This window comes from Equus asinus, chromosome 22 (genome assembly GCF_041296235.1).
Source record: "Equus asinus isolate D_3611 breed Donkey chromosome 22, EquAss-T2T_v2, whole genome shotgun sequence".
Taxonomy (NCBI): Eukaryota; Metazoa; Chordata; class Mammalia; order Perissodactyla; family Equidae; genus Equus; species Equus asinus.
This window is the reverse complement of record NC_091811.1, coordinates 33,599,178-33,606,926: the sequence shown is the minus strand read 5'-3', so window position 1 is coordinate 33,606,926 and position 7,749 is coordinate 33,599,178.

Sequence of the window (7,749 nt, the reverse complement as noted above, 5' to 3'; positions counted from 1 at the left end):
TCTGGGTGTATATCCAAAAAAATTGAAATCAGGATCTTGAAGAGATATCTGTACTCCCATGTTCATTGAAGCATTATTCATAATTGCTAAGACATGGAAGCAACCTAAATGTCCATTGACAGATGAATAGAAAAACAGAATGTGAGATATAGATATAAAAATGTATTTCAGCCTTAAAGAAGAAGGAAGTCCCGCCATTTGTGGCAACATGGATGAACCTGAGGACAATATGCTACTTGAAATGAGACAGACACAGAAAGAAAATACTGCATAATCTCACTTATATGAAGAATCTCAGATAGTCAAACTCAGATGCAGAGAGCAAAATGGTGGTTGCCAGGGGCTGGAGGAGGGAGAAGTGGGAAGATGTTGGTCAAAGAGTTCAAAGTGTCAGTTATGCAAGATGAGTAAGTTCTGGAGCTCTAATGTACAGCATGGTGACTATACTTAACAAACTGTATTGTGTACTTGAAATTTGCTAAGAGGGTAGATCTTAAGTATTTTCACAACAAAAAGAAAAGAAAGAAAGTGGTAATTTTGTGAGGTGACGGAATTGTTAATTAGCTTGATTGTGGTGATCATTTCACAATGTACATCAAAACATCAAGCTGTACATCTTAAATATATAAAATTTTTATTTGTTAATTACACCTCAGTAAAGCTGAAAAAAGAAACCCCAAAACAATTGTAAGCTGGTCTTGTTAGAAGAGCCTCTCCCCTGCTGGCTTTGAAGAAGCCAGCTATAGTGTTATGCTGTGAGCCATGTAGAGGGCCAAATGGCAATGCACAGCCTCTGGCCAACAGCTGGCAAGAAACTAGGCCTTCAAGGCCATGCAAGGAACTGAATTCTACCTACAACCACAGGAGTTTGGAAATGGATCCTAGTCAAGCCTCAGCTGAGACTGCAGGCCCAGCCATCACCTTGACTGCAGCTTTGTGAGACCCTGAAGCAGAAATCCCAGCTAAGTTCATCCCAGACTCCTACCAATAGAAACTGTGAGATAGTAAATGTGTGTGGTTTTAAGTACTAAGTTTGGGGCAATATTGTTACACAGCAATAGAGAACTATGACGACGAGGAAATGGAACCTGAGAGTGTAGTCCATTAAAGGGCTTCATGGAGTTGAGGAAACACCTCACCAACCCACCAATGTTTGTTCTTACATTCGCTCTTCATGGAAGAGCAACCTTAACTTTTCTTAGTTTCCCAGAATTTTCCAGGAGCCAAGCAGATAATTGTTCTGTTAAATATAATTGAGAACGATTACATTTTTTATTACCTCTGGATGCAGTGATATTTAATAGCTATCACAGAAGTTATTAAGTCCAGTTACTCTCCAAACATAAACACAACACAAGGAAGAGTGAGAAACCAGATAATCATGGCGGCTTTCTTCAGTACACAGTAATTAATTATTAGACTAGAAAATGCTTTCAATAAAATGGACAGAGTAGTCCCAGGAAAGGTTCCTGTCCAAAGAATTTGTTTGAGTGGTTCCAAATGTTACAATACACACTATTTTATTTTATTTCTTCTCCTAACATATTTTAGCCTGATACACAAATACAAGTTAAATCATTCTGAAAATCCTCGAGTCTGCGGCTCTAGGTATTTGAAAATATTCAAAAGAAGATTTCACAACTTTTAAAGGGCATTATGGTCATTTTTGCTAAATAAAAATGAGCCCTCAAGAAAATACTATTTTTGGGTGACAAAGTGATAATGAAAGAAATGTGCTTAAAATGGACAACAAATATGCCTTTCAAACTGAAATGATTAAATAAAGATATGCCTGTGGAAGTGATTGAAACTAGAGAAGTGCTGAAATTCAAGGCTGTGCTCAGAACATCTAAACTGGAATAGCTTTAGCAATGTCTGCCAGGAAAATCAAACTTCATTTAAAAATTTTTCTTAGAATTTCTTCATGTCGGTGACATTCTGTGTGTGAGGGCTCCGTTAGCATACAATCTAACAGAAGCTGTGTACAGCTGATTGGGGAAAGAATACCATGGTTTACTCTGGTATTTTAAAATGTGCTATCCTCTCCTTGTGTTCTGAATATTTCTGTTCATGGAAATGTGATTTTTTAACGAGAGCATTTCTTTATGACATTTTAGATCTCAGACATTCCACTTGCCCTGCTAAGCCCAAAAAAGGGCTTTTAAAAGAATAAGTGAAGAGAAAGTGGAGCTCTAATGTCATGTGACTGGAAGTGGTTTCTAACCCTGAAGTTTTCCTTAGACAATGAAAGGAAAGAATCAACGGGTCACAATTACTTCCTGAATATGGAGGCAAAGGACTAAAGGGCAAAGTGTATCTGTGAGACTTCGCATACATCTTGTAGTTTCCTTAGTGGCATAGATGTTTATTATTACTTTTATCATGGTTTTAAGTCTGTAGTTACTTTTTAGAGTTACATTTTTTCCTATGAGATCAAGTGATGAATTTCACAGAATTTGATCAGTCCCTGGATAGAGATTCTCTTCTTTACCATGTGATAGTGGATGTTCATTTCCTTACAAAATCTCAAGAGGCTTTTACAGTGATCTCATTGACCCGCTTTTCTGCATTCCAAGGGATGAACAAGAGAAAAAATGACAAGAAAAATTTTACTATGGGTTGAAATACTATTGAGGAACCAAAAACTTGGAGGGTGGGCCCTTATACATTTGTAAAGAAATGAAATTGAACTGTAACTTACACTGCACATGTCAGTGTTCTGCCAAAATGTTTGTTTGAATTAATTCAATTTTTCAATTATAAATTCACCTCTCTACCCATACTCGCAATTGATTACTTCCCTTAACATGAATAATACCCTGATAGAATAAACATTTAAACTTTAACATTGCAGTGGATTAAATTACACATGAAACTGTGGGAGGCTATAAGCACAATTTGTGTGAGGGAGAATTTTAACCAAGATATGGTATACCAGAAACCATAAGAGAAAAATATTTTATTATTTCAAAATATAACATTTTTACAGGAAAAGATGTTACAAATGAAGTAAAGAGAAAAAGATCGATTTGGAAAAGATATTCGCAATTCAGAGGTTAATAACTACAACAGAGCTCTTACAAATTGATAAGAAGGCAATAAAAACCTCAATTAAAAAGTGAGCAAAGAACATGAAGTAGCAGTTCACAGAGAACCAGATCCAAGTGGCCAGCATACATTTGAGAAGATGTTCGGATTTACTCCTTATCAGAAAAACAAATAAAAATTAAATTTAAAAGAATCACTTTACAATCATCGTAGTGCCTAAGGTTAAAAAGCACTATAATACCTATGTTCAGCCAATGAAAAAGTGTGGAGTTAGAGAAAAGCAAACTACTGCTATTTAGTGAAACACAGACACACACACATACATACACACACACAAATACACATTGATTTTCAAGAACTTTTATTGAAGAAGAGTAAGATGTGAAAGGTATATTTACTATCATCCCATTTTTGTAAAGTAGTCAAAGACCTAAAAGTCTCATATATATGTGTCTGTTTGTATAGACAGATATATGTATATTCATTTGATATATTAGCGTGGAAATATATAGCTATCTATATATTAAATTATAAGATGGTTTCCCTGCGTCAGTATTTGCTGGAGGTGGTAGAAATTAGAATAAAAGAGGAAGAGGTTTCACTTAACTTTTGAGTAAAAATTGAAAAGAAAATTAAAAAGAGAACATACCAAAAGCATACACGCAGCATGCATTATAACATTGTACATGTGCATTTATGTAAATTTATAATCAATGGGTGTTTATACATAAAATAAATTAATAACAAAGTTGGACTTATATATATTTTTAAAAAATAGTTCTCTCTATGCCACCTGAGAACTCCTTCCTCTCTCCCTCACTGGGCCTCTGTTTAATTTTATTAAAATGAGATTTTTACAGGAAACTACTTCTTGGTATTAGAATTTTATGTGCTTAACCACTGATTTGCAGAAATTGGCCTTATGCATAAATAACTAAGAACCAGTAGAAGAAGAAATACAAATACACAAGCAGCACGTTTTAAAAAATTCTGTCTACCTCCCACTTTCTCACCTGAAGGAATTAAGCAAGAACATTTGGTATCAGTTTTGTGGAGGATATTCTTTATCTCAAAGGAAACCTGAGTAAGTAAGCATTTGCCAAGAACAGACAGAATTCTGCCCTATACAAATTAGGCACCAAGAAAAAGAGCTTGGGGCAAGGAGTAGTAATGGGAATGAGGTTTTTTTGTTTTAGTTTTGCTTTGGGCACATGCCCAGACGGTATAGGTCACAGGTTTAATGACTTCGGATGGGACTTTGGTTGAACACATTGCTTGGGACACTAAAGCGTCCTTCCTTGAATTTCTACTGCTGCAGAGTTAAACAAGCTTTCTTTAACAAAGAGAGGGAAGATGACCTTGCTGACCCCAGACTTCACTGGCAACCCCAAAAGCCCAAAAGCAGTGTTATGCTGAGGCAAGACCAAAGTAGCAACAGAGGCTAAAGTTGGTGGCCAATTTATCACAACAGCCCACCTAATGTTTTCTTTTCTGTTACATTTTAGAGAGTTGAAAGCTAGAAAAAAATCACCTCCCTGCCCTGATATTTTCTATCTTCCACCTTGGTTCATTCTTCCAAACATATGGGGCTGTCTCAGTCAGTTTGGGCCACTGTAACAAAAATATTGTAGACTGAGTAGCTTAAACACCCAACATTTATTTCTCACAATTCTGGAGGCTGGGAAGTCCAGATCAAGGTGCTGACAGATTCAGTGTCTAGGGAGGATCTTCCTGACTTGCAGATGGCTGTCTTCTCATTGTATCCTCCCAAGACTGAGAGAGCGAGTTCTAGATTCTTCCACCTTTTATGAAGACAGTAATCCCATGGTCGGGGCTCCACCCTCATGACCTCATTTAAACCTAATTACCTCCTAAAGGGCTCACCTCTTGATACCATCCCATTGGAGGTTAGCGTTTCAACAGATGACTTTGAAGGGCACACAACCATGCAATCCATAATGAGGGCTACATTTCATCTGGCTCTAGAAATATTGTTTGTTCCAGAACTTGAGTTTGGAGAAAAATTGCTGCTCCTTGCTTTTTTTTCCACGAGTAACTACACTGTTGAAATTTATTTGACTACTGATCCTTTTGAGGATGAAGAGGTGATTTATTTTATTTTTATTTTTTTTACTGAGGAAGATTTGCCCTGAACTAACATTTCTTGCCATTTTTCTTCTTTTTGTATGTGAGCTGCTGCAACAGCATGGCCACAGACAAATGGTGTAGGTCTGTGCCCAGAAACTGAACTTGGGCTGCTGAAGCAGAGAGCATCAAACTTAACCACTAGGCCACTGGGGCTGGCCCGAAGATATGATTTTTAACCACTCTTCTATGATGAAACCAGTTGGATGTTTGAGACCTATTTATTATTTAAAAAGTATAGATCAGAATATCTACACTTCAGAGATGCTGTAAGTTTGTGATTTATTCAATAATGTGCCTGGTACCTTATATGAAGTCTATAGTATTAGTCAAATGCCACTTAGTACCCATGCAATCTTGGTCAAGTTACTCATTTTCTTGTCTTCACGTTCTCATCCATAAAAGCAATATGGATAAATTCTGCCTTATTAGAACGCTGTGAAGAATCTATTAAGATAAGTGAAAATATAAGTAATTGTGCATTCCAGCAATCAGGAATAATAAAACAATGTTCTGGGAGTGCATCACCTCACTTTTTTCCACTCTAGGTATCAGACTCATGATATTTATCGCCCACCAGAAAAAAATGTACTATTCATTTTAGCATGTACTTTATGACTCATTTGTGGCTTAACATTCCCAACCCCCTTTTTTCTTTCAATCATTTCACTTTTAATTTGCACTATCATATTGAATTATATGCATCCTTGTAAAACATTTAAAATTATTCCTGGATAAACAAACCTATATACATACATTCTCAATTACCATTTTAGTCATAGATAGATATGTGTAGATCCAAATATTATTCATCCTCTAATAATATTTTTGTGTTTTGCAGGGTGTTAATATCTATCATCTAAAAATAGAGCTCCAAATTTTAAAAAATTGGAAAAATGTCTGATAAAACAAAGTCAAACAATTTCTCTACTACCGTTCTTTTCTGACACTTTCTGTGCCATTGTGATCACCATATACAATCAAGAACATAGAGTACAGCATGACTCAAATTAGTTTTGTTAGCTCAGAATTTTAAACACAGGGATTAGTTGAGAGTAATTAGACCCACACTTCTTACCAGGTCTTTTCAAAGAGTAGTATGGGATGAGCAACTGGACCACTGGTTTTTAGGGGTTTGACAGAGTGTAAAGCAGTCTCGCTGTGCTTAGGAAACAAAGTCTCTTCAGGGGGAAAGGGCCTCCATCAAACCATTGCTTTTTTCTCCTCAAGGTATTTCCTAGATTTTGAAGTTACAAAGTCTGGAATGCTAGAGAGCTGAGCGAGGGAACCATGAAGGACAGAACAGGATTTCCTGAAGTATTGTACAGTAACAAGACAAAGGTCCATCAGCTTCTAAATCAAAGGCCCAGGAAGTCACGCCCCAAAAACAGGAGAAACCAGAGGTAGATTGAGTCTTATTAAAACTACAATCCTGCCAGGTCCAGCTGAATCCTCAATAGAGGTAAATAGCCCCTCACCTATCTCTTTAAGAGAAATAAGGGGGAATGTCTTTGGAATGAAATAATATTATGTAGAGTTTCTATATTTCTTTTATTCATAACTCTAGAATTGAATAAAATATTACTAAATATGAACAGAGAAAACAATAATAATAATGAAACAATGAGCAAGAAAAAAGCCAGAAAACAACGGTTCTGTTATTGGGATTAACACAAAAGTATTTTAATGTAACTGTGATTCGTATGTTCAAAAAAGAGAAGAAAAATGAGCAAAATAGTTGAGAGAATTTCATCAGATTTTGGGATTTATAAAAATCATCAAATGGACGCTCTAGAACAGTATACTATGATGTCTGAAATTTAAAATTCAATGAATGTATTTAACAACAGATTGGAAGGATCAGAACCTAGAATCAGGTGACTAGGAAGCGAGAAAGTAGATAATGCACAAACTAAAAAAAAAGAAAAAAGAATGATAAAAATATACGAGTAGCCCTTACATTTCTGATGAGTTGCTTCAATAAAGAAGCCAAGACAAATGGGAAAGTGTGGTTTTATTACCAAAGGGTGCTGAAACAACTGGATAGCTATGTGCAAAACAGGGAAATTGGACTCCCTACTTCACACCATATACAAAAATTAACTCAAAATAGATCCGAGATCCAAATGTAAGATCTAAAACTGTGAAACTCTTAGAAGAGAACAGAGATAAATCTCTGTGATCTTGGATTGGACAATGGTTTCTTAGATATGATGTCAAAAGCACAAATGACAAAGAAAAAATAACGGGTTTCATTAAAGTTAGAAATTTTTGTGCTTCAAAAGACTCCATCTGAAAAGTAAAAACAACCTACCGAAAGAGAAAAGATATTTGTAAATCCTATATTTGGTAAGCAACTTGTATCCAGGAAATAGAAAGAACATTTACAATTTGACAATAAAAAGACAAATAACCCAGTTTTAAAAATGGGCAAAAAATCTGAATAGACATCTCCCAAGGAGATATATAAATGACCAATAAGGACATGAAAAGATGCTCATCGTTACCAGCCATCAGGGAAATATAAATCAAAACTACAATGAATGAGATAATTCT